The sequence below is a fragment of the Balaenoptera borealis genome, assembly GCF_965194805.1.
Source record: "Balaenoptera borealis genome assembly, chromosome: 15".
Lineage (NCBI taxonomy): Eukaryota > Metazoa > Chordata > Mammalia > Artiodactyla > Balaenopteridae > Balaenoptera > Balaenoptera borealis.
Window position 1 is genome coordinate 89,476,766 of NC_138871.1, and position 21,605 is coordinate 89,498,370.

Below are 21,605 nucleotides of genomic sequence, written 5' to 3' on the forward strand. Positions count from 1 at the left end.
CACAGAAAGATAGACAAAATGAAAAGACAGAGGACTATGTACCAGATGAAGGAAAAAGATAAAACCCCAGAAAAACAACTAAATGAAGTGGAGATAGGCAACCTTCCAGAAAAAGAATTCAGAATAATGACAGTGAAGATGATCCAGGACATCGGAAAAAGAATGGAGGCAAAGATTGAGAAGATGCAAGAAACGTTTAACAAAGACCTAGAAGAATTAAAGAACAAACAAACAGAGATGAACAGTACAATAAATGAAATGAAAAATACACTAGAAGGAATCAATAGTAGAATAACTGAGGCAGAAGAACGGATAAGTGACCTGGAAGACAGAATGGTGGAATTCACTGCCATGGAACAGAATAAAGAAAAAAGAATGAGAAGAAATGAAGACAGTCTAAGAGATCTCTGGGACAACATAAAACACACCAACATTCACATTATAGGGGTCCCACAGAAGAGAGAGAGAAAGAACCCGAGAAAATATTTGAGGAGATTATAGTCGAAAACTTCCCTAACATAGGAAAGGAAATAGCCACCCAAGTCCAGGAAGTGCAGAGAGTCCCAGACAGGATAAACCCAAGGAGAAACACGCCAAGACACATAGTAATCAAACTGACAAAAATTAAAGACAAAGAAAAATTATTAAAAGCAAAAAGGGAAAAATGACAAATAACATATAAGGGAACTCCTGTAACATTAAGAGCTGATTTCTCAACAGAAACTCTACAAGCTAGAAGGGAGTGGCACGATATATTTAATGATGAAAGGAAAGAAGCTTCAACCAAAATTACTCTACCTGGCAAGGATTTCATTCAGATTCAACAGAGAAATCAAAAGATTTACAGACAAGCAAAAGCTAAGAGAATTCAGCACCACCAAACCAGCTCTACAACAAATGCTAAAGGAACTTCTCTAAGTGGGAAACACAAGAGAAGAAAAGGACCACAAAAAACAAACCCAAAACAATTAAGAAAATGGTAATAGGAACATACATATCGATAATTACCTTAATGTGAGTGGATTAAATGCTCCAACCAAAAGACACAGGTTCACTGAATGGATACAAAAACAAGACCCATCTATATGCTGTCTACAAGAGAACCACTTCAGACCCAGGGACACATACAGAGTGAAAGTGAGGGGATGGAAAGAGATATTCCATGCAAATGGAAATCAAAAGAAAGCTGGAGTAGCAATACTCATATCAGACAAAATAGACTTTAAAATAAAGAATGTTACAAGAGACAAGGAAGGTCACTACATAATGATCAAGGGATCAAACCAAGAAGAAGATATAACAATTATAAATATGTATGCACCCAGCATAGGAGCACCTCAATACATAAGGCAACTGCTAACAGCTATAAAAAAGGAAATCAACAGTAACACAATAATAGTGGGGGACTTTAACACTTCACTTACACCAATGGACCGATCATCCAGACAGAAAATTAATAAGGAAACACAAACTTTAAATGACACAATAGACCAGATAGATTTAATTGATATTTATAAGATATTCCATCTGAAAACAGCAGGTTACATTTCCTTCTCAAGTACCACGGAACATTCTCCAGGATAGAGCACATCTTGGGACACAAATCAAGCCTTGGTAAATTTAAGAAAATTGAAATCATATCAAGCATCTTTTCCGACCATGACGCTATGAGATTAGAAATCAATTACAGGGAAAAAAACGTAAAAAACACAATCACATGGAGGCTAAACAATACATTACTAAATAATCAAGAGATCACTGAAGAAATCAAAGAGGAAATCAAAAGATACCTAAATAAAAATGACAATGAAAACACAACAACCCAAAACCTATGGGATGCAGCAAAAGCAGTTCTAAGAGGGAAGTTTATAACAATACAAGCCTACCTCAAGAAACAAGAAAAATCTCAGATAAACAATCTAACCTTATACCTAAAGGAACTAGAGAAAGAAGAACAAGCAAAACCCAAAGTTAGTATAAGGAAAGAAATCATAAAGGTCAGAGCAGAAATAAATGAAATAGAAACAAAGAAAACAATAGCAAAGATCAATAAAACTAAAAGCTGGTTCTTCGAGAAGATAAACAAAATTGATAAACCTTTAGCCAGACTCATCAAGAAAAAGAGGGAGAGGACTCAAATCAATAAAATTAGAAGTGAACAAAGGAGAAGTTACAATGGACACCACAGAAATACCAAGCATCCTAAGACACATAGCATACTACAAGCGACTCGATGCCAATAAAATGGACAACCTGGAAGAAATGGACAAATTCTTAGAAACATATAACCTTCCAAGACTGAACCAGGAAGAAATAGAACATATGAACAAGTACACATGCCCCCCAGTGTTCACTGCAGCACTATTTCCAATAGCCAGGTCATGGAAGCAACCTAAATGCCCAACGACAGACGAATGGATAAAGAAGATGTGGTACATATATACAATGGAATATTACTCAGCCATAAAAAGGAACGAAATTGGGTCATTTGTAGAGACATGGATGGACCTAGAGACTGTCATACAGAGTGAAGTAAGTCATAAAGAGAAAAACAAATATTGTATATTAACGCAAATATGTGGAATCTAGAAAAATAGTACAGATGAACCAGTTTGCAGGGCAGAAATAGAGACACAGATGTAGAGAACAAACCTATGGACACCAAGGGGGGGAAAGTGGCAGGGGGGGTGGTGGTGGGATGAATTGGGAGATTGGGATTGACATGTATACACTAATATGTATAAAATGGATAACTAATAAGAACCTGCTGTATAAAAAATAAATTAAATTAAATTTAAAATTTTTAAAAAGAAAAATAATCTTAATTAGATGCTCAGTAAATAATATACTAGATAATCTGCCAAATTTTTGCTTAGAACATTGCTAGAGAGCCATGAAGATTTGCTACTTACTCCGATCCCATCTTCTCACTCCCATCTCTAAACAATTTTATTTAAAGCTTGAAGACACTTCCTTTTTCTTATGACTGAGCTAATACTGTTCTGTTACATGGAATAATGACGGAATAATGGAACACACTCATATACCAATTACTGAGCATTTGTTGCATACGAGGGGTACTGTGTTAGGGATTTTAAGAATTTTAAAGTACTATTTGTATTATCCAAATTAATGAGATAGGTATGATTTAGCCAAAAAAAGTATTAATTACTGTTGTGTGCACATTTATTCAGAAACAAAATATTGTCTGATTTAAAGCCCTTTTTTAATGTGAAATTTACCACAAAAAATGAATCTGGTATCCTAATAGTAAAATACAGTATTACACATGAAACCAACCCATGAAATATACATACTAATTTATTAAGGGTTTTAATAAATATATAAAACTTACTTAAACAAAAATTATCTCTAAGTCAGGAGATAAAAAGAGCACAAACTGAAGATGAAAAGAAAGGAGGGGATATAGAATTCCATTCATTTTAAGGAAAAGATATAGGCTATAAAAATGCAGTGAAATTGCTGAAACTAATCGTATCTAAAACTTTGAAAAGAGTCCAACATTGAGAAAAATTATGTAATATTAATTTTAAATTGTCAGAGAGCTGAAATGCATAGATTATGTTTCAACCATGTACCACAGGTAGCTCCTCTGAAGAAGAAAGGTGGCATGAATAGAACTGGGGGCAAGCAGATCAGAATCTAGAGAGACTAAGGTACACAGACTCAAGGTGGTGGGAAGTACCTCAGTGATCCAGGTGGAAGAGGGTGGTACCTCACAGAAAGATACCATCTGAGAATCAATGTTCAGATTTTTCTTGCAACTGTCAAATGCTGATTAAGAAAAGAGACAGAGAAAAGAGGACAGAAAGAAGAAAATAAGAAAAACCTACTCAGATATCCCCTAGAGGTTTTCATTCTAAAGAAATCAAGAAAAAAAGGTGCTTTCATTCTTTTTCATTTAGTACCCATTTTCCATGACAAATACTTCTCCATTTGGCAATAAATTGTGTCAGCCAGTTGCGGCAGTGGTAGGAAGTCAAGGTAATAGCACTGTGCGTGGCCCCCTATTTAGAGCAAAAACTGAAGCAATTGCCTCAGGCTCACTGACTCTGTTAAAAGCTCTGTAAAACGCATTCTATTTTGTACCCTGAATAATGAATTCCTAATAGGATTTATGGCATTTGTAAAAGTTTTGACAAATTTTGTCAAATTAATATCTAGTCTAGCAATGGAAAAGCTATCAGAAGGAAACTGGGTTAAAGAAATTATGTAGATAACAAGGAGGAATACATAAAACCACATCATTAATCATCTGAATGAACTTTCCAGTTTTTGTGGTTGTAGGAAGTGACAAATATTTCCAGTGATTTAGTAGAAAAGTGTAGCAAACAAATATAAAGCTATAGGAACAGATATAAAATCACTTGAAAAGGTTTAAAGTGCTATGTAAATGCTAAATTTATTACTACGAAACATTACGATGGCACGAAGAAAACTGGCGTTGTTTATTTATTTCTACCTGTACCAGAGACGGCGGCTAGTCTACTCTGTATCCACTTTTGCTTCCTTCCTAACTAACAGAAGATGAATTTTGTTTGGGTGGCTGTATGTCCATCTTAAAGCGGACAAAGAGTCAGGGAGACGTGGTTCCTCCATACAGTTCCTGCTCCTCGCCTGGAGGACAGTCCCTGGCTGCGGCTTCCGAGAAATCCCACTGGATACAGGCTGACTCACCTGGCGAGTTCTTTTTCATCTGTTTCCCTTCTTCTGGACCGGAAGCAAGCGCAATGCTGCATGTGGCTGTAACCATAAGGTGACCAAGGGGGAAAGACAGAAATTTGCAGAAAATTCAGCCACGTTATCCTTGGACCCCTGGAACAAACTCCAGAATCATCAGATAAAGGCAATCAACTACATTAGCTTTTCGAAACCATTGCTTTTGGATTCTCTGATATTCTCCTATGTATTCAATATCCAGCTGGCACAATACCCCCTCTTGTTGGGAAAAAAGAGATTCGTGATGTTGCATGGTAATAAGTGCAACACAAAAGATAGAGGAGGAGATGGAGATGGTAGACTAGGAGGACACTGAACTCACCTCCCCCCACGAGCCCATCGGAAATACATCTACATGAATCTTTTTAAAGGGGCACTTGGTAGACTTTGCATGTACCGATGTAAGCCCACAGGAGAAGGATTCCTCAGGAGTGCAGAACCAGTGGCTGCTGCCCAAAGACAGGACAGAGTCCTGATGACCACGATTGCCGGGGATGGGGAGATGCAGGTGAGCAGACTTTATTTCTGTTGGTTGCCTCTCCCTCGAGAACAGAAGCACCACAAAAGCAAGGATTTTGATTTTCTTTGCGCTGTTGTTCTATCCTGGAACTGAGAACGGCGTTCAGGACCCTTCACATAGCAGGTGCTTGATAACTTTTTTTTAATTGAAGTATAGTTGATTTACAATGTTGCGTTAATTACTGCTATACCGCAAAGTGCTTGTTAGACATCTATATATTATTTTTTTTATATTCTTTTCCATTATGGTTTATCACAGGATACTGAATACAGTTGACTGTGCTATACAACAGGACCTTGTTGTTTATCCATCCTATATATACTAGTTTGCATCCGCTGGTCCCAAACTCACACTCCATCCCCCCCCCAACCCCCTCCCCCTTGGCAACCACCAGCCTCTTCTCTGTGTCCATGATCCTGTTTCTTTTTCACAGACAGGTTCATTTGTGTCATGTTTTAGATTCCACATATAAGTGATATCATATGATATTTGTCTTTCACTTTCTGACTTACTTCACTTAGTATGGTCATCTCTAGTTACATCAATAAATATTTTTAAACAATGGATGCCTTATGGAGAGCTCTGCTGTCCACGGTCTGGAACAGACATGGTGACAGGCAGCCAACAAGCCAGACAACGTGTACCTCTCCGATCAAATTCTAGCGGTCCAAAATATCTAGTGTGTGTAATACCGGGGGTGGGAGGGATTATAAAACATACACCATAATCATTGAAATTAAGCCTCAGCTAAATTAAGTCATTTGCCTAAAGTTTCACAACTGGTAAATATGTTAGAGACACAATTTAAACCCAGATGAACCAGACTCATGAGCCTCTTTTCCATCATACTTTACTGATGGATGATTTCTTACCCTTTTGGCAATTCTAGACAAGCCAAGGATATATGTTTGAAAGAAGAAAAGAAGCATTTAGTCTATTGTAGAGCTAGAACCTCGGGCCACCTGAGGCCTAGTGCTGTTGAGAGCAGCAGTGGGTCATCACTAGAGCCAGCTTGGCTGAAAACAGAGTAAGAACACAGGACAAGCTCAGAGGGCCGAGGCCATGAAGCCCCTTCCGCTGACGGGGGGGGGGGGGGGGGGGGGGGTGTCAGCAGCGGCTCTAGGGCGTGGCTGACTGGTAATAAGCCCTCTGACTGGTAACCAGGCAACAATAAGCCCTCTGGGTCGGCGCTCAGGCGCTCGGGGAGATCAGGGCGCCTTGGTCTCCGACGGATGCTCCAAGATCCACAGTTTTTCTTATATTTTTATTTTTATTGAAGTATTTTTGATTTGCAATGTTATATTATTTTCTGCTCTATAGCAAAGTGATTCAGTTTTATATATATATATATATATATATATTCTTTTTCATATTCTTTTGCATTATGGTTTATTACAGGATATTGCATATAGTTCCCTCTGCTATACAATAGGACCTTGTTGTTTACTTTACATGTAGGAGTGTGCATCTATTAATCCCATACACCCAATTTACCCCTTCCCGCATTTTCCCTTCCCCCGCATTTTCTCTTTGATAACCTTAAGTCTGTTTTCTGTGTCTGTGGGTCTTCCCTTGTCCACGTTTGATGCAACCCTCTTAAGTGAATGCCCTCTCCCTACCCTGCTGTTTAAAAAAAGGTCCTACAAATTTTAAATTCTATACATTAGGTGGGTTTATGTCTAGACGTTCCTCTACATTTCTTTTGTCCTCCTCTTTGTGAAGGAGGACTTATTTTTTTCTTAGTCACTTGTGCTGAGTTCTTAGCTTTGGAAATTATTAAGTAGTCATTTAATGCAACCGAGTCTTCACACAGAGAGGACAACGTGCAGAGTAACTTGTTAAATCTTAATTCAGGATCCACCACGTGGGAGACAGAAGCCGAAGGGAACGTTCACCTGAGGGGCTCGTAGCCAGAGACCTGCATGCAGCCTTAGAGCAAAACCACGGTCACTTCTGAGTTAATGAGTGACTCCACTAAGGCGCTGAGCTGGTCCTTTTTCTTTTCATGCTCTTCCTAGACATTGCAACCATCTAGGAACCTTCTTAATCAAGAAGATTGCTACCAGGAAGAGCCACAGGGAGTCCTGGAGGATTTCAGAAATACTGTCATTTCCAGGAAAAGTATACAATTTCCAAATGTCCCCTAGTAGACCACGTCTCTGGGTTTGCAATTCCCAAGAGCTCAATTACCTCTTTACAGTAAGACAGCACGAACTGGGCTGATTTTAAAGAACGTGTTTTAAATAAAATATAGCCTTTTACAGATCAATATGTTTTGCTTTTTGAAAAGAAAATAAAATTTCAATCCAATTACCTGTTTCAGAACACCTTTAAAGAAAAAACTGTTGCTTATGGCAAACTCGATTGACAGCATTTTTCTTGAGCCGAAAGTCACTTCCAGTCACCTTAATTGCACAGGCAAATGTGAAGGGTGGGGTGTGAAGTGGAGAAATCAACTTGCAATTATTGTGAAATGTTCACAAACTGTCCAGTATTCATGAAGCCAGAAATAAGTCTAAAAATGTGCAAATTGGAGCCTATGTCTAAGCTCTGAATATCAGAAATTGAGTTATTAAAATACTGCTGTTCTGCTGCACGGAACAGAGGAATAAGGAAAAACTGACACCATCACATCACAGCACATAGCACCTTAAAAACGCCAGCTGTAACGTGTCGGCTATCGGGAAAAGAGAGAACTGGTGACAGTTTGCCTAAGTATGGCTTCCCTGGGAAGCAGCATATTCAAGTTACGGGAAGTCTGCTACGTTACACAAAATCATTTTCAGACGTCTCACTGCTCAAGGCACCGTCCTCTTCCTCTACTCTCTTTGCTTATTTTCATGCCTGTGGCTACAGCCAAATGAATAAAACTCTAGCTACATAGTGGTTAGAGTTTATTCCTAATTAAAGTAGAATAAAAGGAAACCAACAGGTGCAGTGTGTGAGGCACTGCCTGTCTAGTAATAGAGTAACTTGGAATTCACTTTTACCAGCTTCCCTCTGACGTGGGGACACCAGCCAGTATCTTGGTACCATCAGTGCATGTGGGAGCTCTTCCAACCTTGCTGCCTCGTTCCATTTTAAGACATCCACATGCTAATGCTTAGAATTTGTGCACGAGATCCAAGGAGGATGGACGTCTTGGGACTGGTGATCTGCAAATACGGAGAGCTGACAAAAAGCACGCTCTCCCCTGCTCATCACAATGAGTGTCAACCAATCCAGGAGCAATTCGACTGCTCTGTGACCACATCCCTCCCGCTGAGGATGGACCATTTAGCAACACTTCACACCTCCCACCCTATGTCTCTCCTTTCATTCAGCCAGTGAGGTGCAGGACTCGCCAAAACACAGGGAACTTTCAAATTGCATTTTAGAGTACGTCTTAAAGGAAATGCTTGAAATATGAGATATTCTATGGATTTTGGAGATAAAAATAGACACTGGATGTCTATTTTCATATGTTTCAAAACAAAGTATTTTCTGATTTCATAAGCATCTGAAAAATTTAATGCACAGCTAAATAAGAAAGTTGCAGGAATTTCTGCAATATTCTGCAGGAATATTCTGAAAATCTTTATGACCTCTTTCCCTGAAGATGTACTGGGTATATGCCCATGGGGTGGGGCAGGCCCTAAGAAGCAGGGCTTCTGGATTGGCTAACCACACATCCACAAACGTGGCTGACCAAGAAACAAAGGACCTACACAGACCACATGAACTTCCTCTTCACGTTGTTTCCTCGTGGCCTCCAAGTCCTCCTGGGGTGATGCAGAGGTGGTCCAGGTAGAAACTGTGTCACAGCTGAGGAATTTTGTGATTGGGAGACCCTCAGCTTTTGGGGACTGCAGACAAACCTGCCCCTCCCGTCTCCAGGGAGAGATTTTCTTTCCTTGCAGGGCTTCCCTGGGGAGGGTAGGAGATGTCTCTAGATTTATTGCCTTGGAATGTCTCTGGGCAGAGATATTTCTAAATCTCTCTGGAGGAAGACACTATTTTTATCTTTCCAAGGCTATCTGTTGTGAGAATATTCTTGACCCTTTGCTTAGAAGATGCACAGAAACACCAGACTCATGAATAATTACCTCCCAATAGTATATTTTTATATCCCTTTTTCAAACCATACTCCCAGGCAGTCTCATGTTTGTCAGAAGTTTTGAATTTTAAAGTTCCAAGCAGTTAAGCAAATTACCTTTGTGTTTCTGGAATCTTCTCTATACGTGGCATTTAGAAATGCAATTCAAACTTACCTTATTGGGAGTGTCAGAGGGCAATGCTTTCAGAAAGGTCATTTTCTATGTTCTGTATTTTATTTTCTAAAGTCATTTGCATGTATTATTATTTCCTCACATAAAATCCATTTAGTTTTTTAAAAGTTTCAATAATGTTCAAATTAGGAAAACTATAGTAGTGACACCTACCAAGGTGGACATGTATCTCTTCGTGTTGGTTATGATGCATCCTTGACATGTATTACTTCAGTTAATTTGTTTGTAAAGCTTTTTGATGATTTTGATGATTGAGACATGAAAAACATGATTTCTACAGCACAAAATTTTTAAAAGAGAAGCAAAAACAAATGCTGTTGTAGGTGGTATGACCCCTCAATCTTAATTAAGCTGAACCTAAATGAAGATGACCTTAAATTGAAATATATCCCCTACAGTATTAACAAAAAAGATAAATCACAAGAAAACAAGTTCACTTCAGTATCTACTCTGGATGGATTATTATTTGATTGGGACCTGAAGCCCTTAAGAGCCTCAGTCCTCAAACAAAAATCCAATTATGTTCAATTCAGTGCTATTACAAGGGTGACTTTTACAAAGAGTTTTGATTAGGTATCAAAATTTTGACTTAACTAGAAAGTTCAATTACATAAAAACTTGTACTTTGTTTTCATCATTATAATTTGACATTTACTACATGTCCATATGGACATGTTCAGCTGAGCATCTCTTGGACCACAGTAGCCTGTAATGTGACCCCAAATATTTGGATTAGCTTGGAACCCCTGGCTGTGAGCCGAACCACTCACATTTATGCATAGTGAAGCCAAGGTTAAGGTGGAGGAATTAGGCTCCCGATGATAAAGGCTCTGACAGGTAAGTGATGAGACTCCCCGCCCACAGAAGATCTGTCCACTCTGCAGATGAGAGGCAGGGTCATGCTCCGAGCGCCAGCTGATTAGGAAGCGATTTCTAAGTCCCAGAAAGCAAAAAACTAATATATCACAGCTTTCATAGACTTTAAATAAGCAGGCATGTTGAAGGCATAAAAAAATTATGAGTAATTCTGTTTTTTATGTCAATAACACTGATTAAACAGTGCCAGGGGTTCTGAGGAATATAAAGATAGACAATGGTTAAAGGGACATAAACACTAAAAAATAACACTGCAAACCAAACAACAAATAAGAACACAGGATGAGAGATACTCCAAAGTGATTCAATGTGTGGTTAATTCATGAATTTGAGGAGAGGAACAATCTCTAAAAACTGAGGCAGTCTGGGAAGAATTATCGAGGAGAAAAAATTAAAGTTTGATGTTAAATTTGATATAATTGTTTTTAAAATACACTGTTTTTAATGATGACTATTTCTGAAGTTAAGGTCCTACTTTTTTATGTCCCTTTTGTAATAGATATTTTTGTAATTCTAATTTACAAGTGAAAGTGCCTAAAAATAATGGGCTTTGCATATAATTGATGTATATGAGTTTTTATATGCAAGTATACATGAGGTATAACACCCCCTAAAACTGTTTTTTCATAAATCATAAGTGTATACCCTTCAAAATTATATTCCTGAACCCACTACTTTACTGTCAAATTTTGCCAACAAGGACGAGGCTCATATAATTTAGCTGAACTTAAGAATATCACATTATATCCACAATACCAGTAAAATTTCAATGTAATAGAAGAATGGAGAAATAAATTACTCTTATTTATAGAAATTAGCTAATAAAGTCTCAATTTGAAGTACCAAAAAAAAAAAAAAAAAACTTTCTACCTTCTTTTTATTTTAATGAATTTATTTTTTTCAAGTTAAACTCTCCATTGTTCTTGGGAATTAAGAACAGGATTGAATCTTGGGTTTACTGCATCTGCATCATCATTCTGAACTTAAGTTTTCAGAAGGTGGTTTTAAAAGAGGTGAATTTTACTGTACTAAAGAAAACCTGGAATTACCTTTTCTCAATCTCTTTCTTAAATTACTTTTTTGAAAAGTGTAGATTCCTGGCAAAAAAGCCTGATTTCTTAATAATTTTTACTACCACCTAAAAGTGGACGGCAGCCAAAAAGTCACTTAACTAAGGGAGCTGTTATGTAATGGAAGTTTCCTTGACTCAGTTAATATCAGGAATATAGGGAATGTTTTGCATGCCATGTGGAAAGCAAAGCAAATCCACAATTAAACTTTCTTTGCTGATGTGTCAGTTGCCAAATGAATGGAGAACCACACCAAGAGAGAGAAGAAACTGCTCAAATCTTTTCCTTCTTATGCCAAAGCAACACTTTCAATGATTGTTGGAACCTATACAGTTTTATGACAAATTTCCGCCTAAATCATATAGCTCTTCAAATCTAGTGGAATCAGAAGAACACACCACTGAGATAATTTCATAAAGACATGATTTATCAGTCATTGTGAGATAGAGGTATACCCTATTTTCCACCCAAATTGTTCATTACAACCCAAGTTTACATGGAGAAAATATCCCAGGCATTTATGTATTCAGAGGTAAATATCCACTTTAAATAAATTCATTGCTTCTTGCACATCCCATGATGGTTGTTTCCATTCTTGGTTTTCTTTTTTCTTTTTTCCTTTTTTTTTTTTTTTTGGCCTTCTAAACTGGTTTTTATATAGCATTTGATTTATGTTTACGTAAAAACTCTGTTGTGGCACAGAAAATACATTCAGAAGGACATTGCAAGGGTGTATTCCCAGTCTACCATTTCTTCAGTTAAGAATTATAATGCATCATCCTGTTTTTGAGAGGAGTTAAGTTATTTTAGTAACCAATTATAATATTTAACAATTTATGGCCAGTTATTTTTGTGTACACCCTACTGTACCCTTCCACGTGTGACCGACACAAAGCCACACTGTAAATATTCCATCCCACCCTCCACACCTGCCGTGCGTATGCTCTGTTCCCACTCTGTCTTGGTGCCCGTGCCTCTGCTAATTGTGTTTATCAATTCACTAGATGGTGGAGGGGTGTGGATGACTGCCTTGGTCGGTCTGTAGAACCCCAACCTTAGGGCATAAGAATCCCCGGAACTCTGAAGAGTGGTAATTGCTGAATCATTTCCTTCCTCATCCTCTTACTTATGACCTCCTTCTATAACTGACCTTGTCCTCTCCTGCCTGTCCCTCCAGCTTCATTACAGTGAGGACACACTTTCTGTCCTTCCCACCCTTGCCTGGGCAAATGCTCATCCACATAAAACATCCACACAGAATAAAAGCCTACTTAAAAATAAGAATGAGGGCTCAGTGACATATGGTAAATATGGTCGGACCAGCTGTGGAGACTCTGTCTGTCCAACAAATATATTGCCAAAAGCAACTACAGATTCAACAGGAGATGTTCCCATAGTCACTAGCATTACCTGTCTAACCTCTCAAACAAACATGGTTGATGGTCTCAATTTGTAGTAGTCCTTCCAACCAGAGACTGCGGTGCCCGCCTCAGAATGGGGACTTCCTGTCGCATCCTCTCTCCTTTCTTCTTGCTTCGATGTGGACACAGGAATGCTTTTTAATGATCCACTGCATCAATCCGAGGTAGTACAACACGGACATCACAGTGCTGAAGAAAACCACGATGGGCAGGACCTTAAATGCCAAAAAGTGGCCTTTATATTTCTCACCAAAGACAAATGAGGGGCCAGCATCAGTGTACTCCAGGAATGTCTGAACTTGTTTCCCCAACCAATCAAAAGCCATAAATTCAGGTTCTGTCCTTAGTATCAAAAGCCCAAGAAGAAACTGTAACCCAATACCCCAAAAGGCAGGCCTCCAGTAAACTTTGGTTGGGTGCTTGGAAAACAGAAATGTCAGGATAATGTACATTATGAGTCCACTGAAGGATACCAGCTGCTGTTGGCCCAATTTGGTGGTGTCAAAGACCAGCCAGAAAATAACTCCCAGGATTAAGCAGGCCCAAATCACCCACTTCAGCCAGAACCAATGGCTGTCCAGAAGCCTTTGGCCAGGAGGCAGGAACTGAGCAATTTGAGACTCGTATTTGGCCATGAAGTGATCCCAGATCACAAAGAAGATGGCAACTACTGTAATCACGAAAAGAGGAAGGGCTCTGTGAAAGTTCAGCACACAGGCCGCAATCACCAGAGCCAGACACCCTTTCTGAGGCGTCTCTTGACCATCCTCCTCATCTTCATCCTTTCTTGAAGAATCCTGCTCAGTGGTGACTTGCTCTTTGCCCTGTTTGGCCTTTTCTTGCTCTCTGTTTTGCACAACTCTACTCCTTAGTGAGTTGTCATTTCGTGATGTGTTCTGGTTTTCAAAGAGTCTTCATCACTCTGAAAGCCAGTGTTGCTACAGCCCTTGGCTGTGAGGGCTGCCATCCTCTGCAGCTCCACAGAGTTTTTGCTGCTCATGGATTTGGCTGGGCTCCGAATTTTTTTCAGATGTCTGGGTTGGAGATCCCCTGTACCTCATTAATCCTTCTCATTATCCTCATTCCTGCCAGCCTATTTTTACTCCGGGAAGAAGACTCCTGTGCATGGGAACCACAGACGGTCTCCGGTGCCTCTTCTCTGATGTGTCAGATGAAGGGCCAGATGCCAGGTTCACTCCCCAGCTCACCTAGGAAAATCTGATTTATGAGTTTTTGACTTTACTTTTTGATGGTGCAAAACTGATAAGCATTCTGTAGAAGCCTACTATGAATTTTGAGTTTTAATCCTTCCCCAGGCTTGTGATATGCGGTATGATAGTCAGCCTCTCTATACCCTCAGGATGCTGGGCAGTGGCAACTCCCAGTCAGCTATACAATCATCAAAGTAAACAACCGATACACTTACAACGATTCTGTACCCACACAACCACTCTGTTTTCCACTTTCAGTACAGAATTCAATAAATCACATGAGATATTCAAAAACAAACAAACAAAAAAATAAGAATGAAACCCTCACCTGGCTGTAATGTAGCACCTTCTCCCTGCTGGGATACTGTCAGAGAAGCTTAAGTGGGGAGGTGGGACTTTCACCTTTACTGGGTGGTAAGTAGCTCCCTCCATGATATTAGTGGAGACCATGTGGGGAGCGGTAATGGGGTGCCCGCCCAGGTAGCAACAGAGGCTGAGTGGGGACATGGAGCCCCACCACCACCTGGCAGTATTGAGGCAGCACAACTCCTTCTCCTAACACTGCAGTGTCACAGGAAACCTGCAAAAGCAGAGGATTTAAATAAGATCGAGTCTCATTACATAATACCTAAAATGTCCAGGATATAAATGAAGATCACTCATTGCACCACAAACCAGGAAAATCTCAACTTGAATGAGAAAAGACAATCAACAGATGTCAACACTAACATGACAGATGTTGGAATTATCAGAAAGGACTTAAAATCAGCCTGAAAAATTAGTCTCAATAAAGAAATTGAAGATATAAAGAAAAACTAAATGGAAATTTTAGAATTGAAAAATGCAATAAATAAAATAAAAAGCTTACTGGATGAACTTAACATCATATTTGAGATGATAGCAGGCCAATCAGTGAACCTGATATAGAAGAATAGAAACCAGCCAATCTGAACAACAGAGAAAAATCAGTCTGGAAGGGAAAATGAACAGAGCCTCAGAGCTGTGTAGTGTGATAGCAAAAGATCTAGCATGCATGTCGTTGGAGTCCAAGAGGATAGGAGAAGGAGTGTAGGGTTTAAAAAGTGTTCAGAGAAATATAACTGAAAAGTATGCAAATTTGACAGTGGGCCCAAGTCTACAGATTCAAGAAGCTGAGCAAATACCAGAAAGAATAAATCCAAAGAAATCCACGTCAAGTCACATCATAATCAAACTCCTGAAAATTAAAGAGCAAAGGAAAAAATCTGTAATACAGTGAGTAAAGAAGAGTACCTTACTTATAAGAGTTAATACAATTTAAATTAAAGCAGATTTTACTTGAGTAATTATGGAAGCCAGAAGGAAGTGGGCAATGTTTTTCAAGTGCTTAAAAAAAGAATTGTAGAGAGGGCAGACAGCAGAAGCAAGAAAAACTACAATTCTGCAGCCTCTGGAAGGAAAACCACATTCACAGAAAGACAGACAAAATGAAAAGGCACGGGACTTTGTACCAGATGAAGGAACAAGATAAAACCCCAGAAAAACAACTAAATGAAGTGGAGATAGGCAACCTTCCAGAAAAATAATTCAGAATAATGACAGTGAAGATGATCCAGGACCTCAGAAAAAGAGTGGAGGCAAAGATTGAGAAGATACAAGAAATGTTTAACAAAGACCTAGAAGAATTAAAGAACAAACACTTAGAAGAATTAAAGAACAAACAAACAAAGATGAACAATACAATAACTGAAATGAAATATACACTAGAAGGAATCAGTAGCAGAACAAATGAGGCAGAAGAAAGGATAAGTGACCTGGAAGACAGAATGGTGGAATTCACTGCCACAGAACAGAATAAAGAAAAAAGAAAGAAAAGAAATGAAGACAGCCTAAGAGACCTCTGGGACAACATTAAATACAACAACATTCTCACTGATAAACCTTTAGCCAGACTCATCAAGAAAAAGAGGGAGAGGACTCAAATCAATAAAATTAGAAATGAAAAAAGGAGAAGTTACAATGGACACCACAGAAATACAAAGCATCCTAAGAGACTACTATAAGCAACTCTATGCCAGTAAAATGGACAACCTGGAAGAAATGGACAAATTCTTAGAAAGGTATACAAAGCATCATAAGAGACTGCTAAAAGCAACTCTATGCCAATAAAATGGACAACCTGGAAGAAATGGACAAATTCTTAGAAAGGTATAACCTTCCAAGACTGAACCAGGAAGAAATAGAAAATATGAACAGACCAATCACAAGTAATGAAATTGAAACTGTGATTAAAATCTTCCAACAAAAGAAGAGGACCAGATGGCTTCACAGGTGAATTCTATCAAACATTTAGAGAAGAGCTAACACCTATCCTTCGCAAACTCTTCCAAAACATTGCAGAGGAAGGAACACTCCCAAACTCATTCTATGAGGCCACCATCACCCTGATACCAAAACCAGACAAGATGTCACAAAGAAAGAAAACTACAGGTCAATATCACTGATGAACACAGATGCAAAAATCCTCAACAAAATACTAGCAAACAGACTCCAACAACACATTAAAAGGATCAAACACCATGATCAAGTGGGATTTATCCCAGGGATGCAAGGATTCTTCAATATATGCAAATCAATCAATGTGATACACCATATTAACAAATTAAAGAATAAAAACCATATGATCATCTCAATAGATGCAGAAAAAGCTTTTGACAAAATTCAACACCCATTTATGATAAAAACTCTCCAGAAAGTGGGCATAGAGGGAACCTACCTCAACATAATAAAGGCCATATACGACAAACCCACAGCAAACATCATTCTCAATGGTGAAAAGCTGAAAGCATTTCCTGTAAGATCAGAAACAAGACAAGATTGTCCACTCTCACCACTATTATTCAACATAGTTTTGGAAGTTTTAGCCACAGCAATCAGAGAAGAAAAAGAAATAAAAGGAATCCAAATCAGAAAAGAAGTAAAACTGTCACTGTTTGCAGATGACATGATACTAGACACAGAGAATCCTAAAGATGCCACCAAAAAACTACTAGAGCTAATCAATGAATTTGGTAGAGTTGCAGGATACAAAATTAATGCACAGAAACCTCTTGCATTCCTATACACTAACAATGAAAGATCAGAAAGAGAAATTAAGGAGAAACAATCCCATTCACCATTGCAAAAAAAAGAATAAAATACCAGGAATAAACCTACCTAAGGAGGTAAAAGACCTGTACTCAGAAAACTATAAGACACTGATGAAAAAAATCAAAGATGACACAAACAGATGGAAAGACATACCATGTTCTTAGATTGGAAGAATCAATATTGTGAAAATGACTATACTACCCAAAGCAATCTACAGATTCAGTTCAATCCCTATCAAATTACCAGTGACATTTTTTACAGAACTAGAACAAAAAATCTTAAAATTTGTATGGAGACACAAAAGACCCCGAATAGCCAAAGCAATCTTGAGAAAGAAAAACAGAGCTGGAGCAATCAGGCTCCCCGACTTCAAACTATACTACAAAACTACAGTAATCAAGACAATATGGTGCTGGCATAAAAACAGAAATATAGATCAATGGAACAGGATAGAAAGCTCAGGGATAAACCCACGCACCTATGGTCAACTAATCTGTGACAAAGGAGGCAAAGATATACAATGGAGAAAAGACAACCTCTTCAATAAGTGGTGCTGGGAAAACTGGACAACTACATATAAAAGAATGAAATTAGAACACTCCCTAACACCATACACAAAAATAAACTCAAAATGCATTAGAGACCTAAATGTAAAACCAGACACTATAAAACTCTTAGAGGAAAACATAGGAAGAACACTCTTTGACATAAATCACAGCAAGATCTTTTTTGATCCACCTCCTGGAGTAATGGAAATAAAAACAAAAATAAACAAATGAGACCTAATGAAACTTAAAAGCTTTTGCAAAGCAAAAGAAACTACAAACAAAACGAAAAGACAACCCTCAGAATGGGAGAAAATATTTGCAAACGAATCAACAGACAAAGGATTAATCTCCAAAATACCTAAACAGCTCATGCAGCTCAAAATTAAAAAAACAAACAGCCCAATCAAAAAATGGGCAGAAGACCTAAATAGACATTTCTCCAAAGAAGACATACAGATGGCCAAGAAGCACATGAAAAGCTGCTCAACATCACTAATTATTAGAGAAATGCAAATCAAAACTACAATGAGGTATCACCTCACACCAGTTAGAATGGGCATCATAAGAATATCTACAAACAACAAATGCTGGAGAAGGTGTGGAGGAAAGGGAACCCTCTTGCACTGTTGGTGGGAATGTAAGTTGATACAGCCACTATGGAGTGCAGTATGGAGGTTCCTTAAAAAACTAAAAATAGAATTATCATATGACCCAGCAATCCCACTACTGGGCATATACCCTGAGAAAACCATAATTCAAAAAGAAACATGCACCCAATGTTCATTGCAGCACTATTTACAATAGCCAGGTCATGGAAGCAACCTAAATGCCCATCTCCAGATGAATGGATAAAGAAGATATGGTACATATATACAATGGAATATTACTCGGCCATAAAAAGGAATGACATTGGGTCATTTGTAGAGACGTGGATGGATCTAGAGACTGTCATACAGAGTGAAGTAAGTCAGAAAGAGAAAAACAAATATCGCATATTAACGCATATATGTGGAACCTAAAAAAATGGTACAGATGAACCTGTTTGCAGGGCAGAAATAGAGACACAGATGTAGAGAACAAACATATGGACACCAAGGGGGGAAAGTGGCAGGGGTGGTGGTGGTGTGATGAATTGGTAGTTTGGGATTGACATATATACACTAATATGTATAAAATAGATAACTAATAAGAATTTGCTGTATAAAAAATAAAATTAAATTTAAAAATTAAAAAAAAAAAAGAGAGAGACTGTGGCATGCAGTAGAAGAGCCCAGTTAAGGTATCAGAACCCAGGAACCAGACAGAGTTGGGGAATAATGCCAGGGAGGAAGGGAATCCAAATATGTATTAGTGCCTAGTCCATGCCAGGCACTGATGTTTCAACATTATCCACAGTGTCTGATGCCAAGCAGCCCCGGTGACTGTGGTCAGTCATTGGCATGCTATGTGGGAATAGTTTCCAGCTATCTAAAGGAGGCCTACTTGCAGTCTGGGTAGTTGAGCACTGTGCCTATTTGCTACTGGGCAGCTGGGCTTGGGGTTGCCAGAGACCTTGGAAAATGAGCTATTAGGCCACCCTTCCGATTGGGTCCTTCTGTAGGAGTCCTGGGTGAAACAGTTCCACTAGTCTTACCTCTTGGGAGAACCCTTCCCAGGCTGGACTTGGTGCCCCTGTGTCATGCTTCTCCGGGTCTTCTGCTTCTCTCTCAGCACCCATCACGCTGATTTGTCATCTCCATCTAATGTCTACTTATGCCACTGACTCTGGAAGCATGGGACTGAGCTCCCTCCGGGCCCTAGCATTGATCCTGGCACAGAGTGGGTGATGTATATTTGTTGAATGTTTGGACGAATGAATGAATTTAGATAATCCAGAATAGTCTTTCTAGCTTTGCATTGTAAAGCAGGGAAAGATGGAACGAATATGACTTTAGGCGAGTCACCTAATCTCTCCGGACCTCAGTTTTACTTCCTGTAAAATCGATATAATAGTAATCTGTCCCAGTGTCATGGGACTGTTTTGATGATTAAATGAGATAATGTATGCAATACTACTAACTACCCTTACTTGAATGTTCCTTATATTACTGGTGCTGTATTAGGCTTCAGATAATATATTTGAAGTAATAGATATAGTGGACCTTAACAAATATTTGTCTTCTTCCCCCAAAACTACTTTAAAGTTTAAATGTTCTGGGGTTTTTTTATAGTTTTTTTTTTTAATTTAAAAAAAAAAAGAATTGTAACCTACAATTCCATATCACAAAAAAATACTCTACAAGAATGAAGAAGGAGTCAAGGCCATCTTAGATGAAGAGAAACTAAAAGATTTTGTCATCAGCAGACTTATCTTAAAAGAATGACTAAAGTCTCTAAAGTTCTCTAAAGAAAAAGCAAATGATTAAAAAAAAAAACCTAGAAACATTAAGAAGGAAAAAGAGCTTAGTAGGCAAAAATATGAGTAAATACAATAAATATTTCTTCTCTTGAGTTATCTAAGTTGTGTTTCAAAGTCAGACAAAACATCATAGCATTGTGTGATTTGGCTGTCAACGTATGTAGAGAAAATATTTAAGACTATAATATAAATGAAGAGAGTAAAGGGATTTAAAGAGAGGTAAGACATCTACACTTGTCTCAAAATGATAAAATGTCAACACCAGGAGACTACGATAAGTTATGTATGTAAAAGGTAATACCTAGAGCTACTACTGAAAAATCGGTATAAAAGTTACAATAAAAAATACTTGACATAAATCAAAATGGAATTCTAAAAATGGTATTCACAACACACAGGAATACCCTGTTGAAAAACAAAACAGAGAAACCAAGAGCAGAAAGAACAAAAGAAGGAAAAACACGATGACAGAACTAAGTCTTAAATCATAGACAGGATTAATCCCTACAATTTAATTAATGAATTTGTTGATTAGTTAATTAATTAAAAGTTGGGCATTCAAAATGAAGGAATTAAGAATATCTTAGACTATACCGCATTATATTTTGTATTTATTACCTGGAAAAATGAGAATTTACCAAATTACCACTGGATCTATATCTAAAATGCATCTTCATTTCGAATTTGTAGACTAGATATTTTTTTACCTGTTATTTTGAAAGAGTAGAGAGTGGTGGAAAAGTAGATACCAGTACCCAGCAAGGACTCAGGACACAGAACAATGAACAATGACACTGATTACTATGTCAAGCCTGAGAGTGCTCTCCTGTCCTCTTCAAGTGGGTTCTGTTCTTCATTTCTTATACAGAGCTTCATTAACTTGAAATCCCAATTTAGGAGTGTTCTTGTAAGAGCAGGACCTTGTATATTTTTTTACTAAAAAGTTATTCCATTGACTTCCCTTTAGTGACCATGGTGATGTACTTACTTAAAGATAATTGCAACTTACTATATAAAAGTTGAAACATTTTATACACAGGGAAGAAGTAACTGAAATGTAATACCAGGCAAGAAAAGATAAAATTTGGAATGAAAATGGGTAGCAGAATTCTGTTGTAAACCCTAAGAAGTCATTTCTATTTAAATTTTGTAGAACAAAGTGTAGACTAAAACTCCTTACCATACTGTCTCAGAGATTAGATGATCAATTCTTCTAAGCCAGAACTCAGGCACCTTAGAAAACTAAGAAGAAATCTTGACAATTCTAGCCGATTCTACTAATTTGGAAAAGTAAATACAAATCAAATTATGATTTATTTGTATTAAGTGTAAGCAAAGCACACACTATCATTTGGTTTTAAACTTCTAAAACAGTCAGTTATTTTTCTATGTATCCATGAAGCCTGCTATATCCATATAATCTT

General features: G+C 38.0%; 1 pseudogene across 1 annotated transcript; it reads right to left on the minus strand.

Moving 5' to 3' along the window:
• Positions 1-12,801: 12,801 nt before the first annotated feature.
• LOC309612093 (solute carrier family 28 member 3 pseudogene) lies at positions 12,802-19,500 on the minus strand (annotated as a pseudogene). Its single transcript has 2 exons — positions 19,417-19,500; positions 12,802-13,791 (listed from the first exon to the last, which is right to left on the minus strand). The product of its transcript is annotated as a solute carrier family 28 member 3 pseudogene (transcript).
• Positions 19,501-21,605: the final 2,105 nt, after the last annotated feature.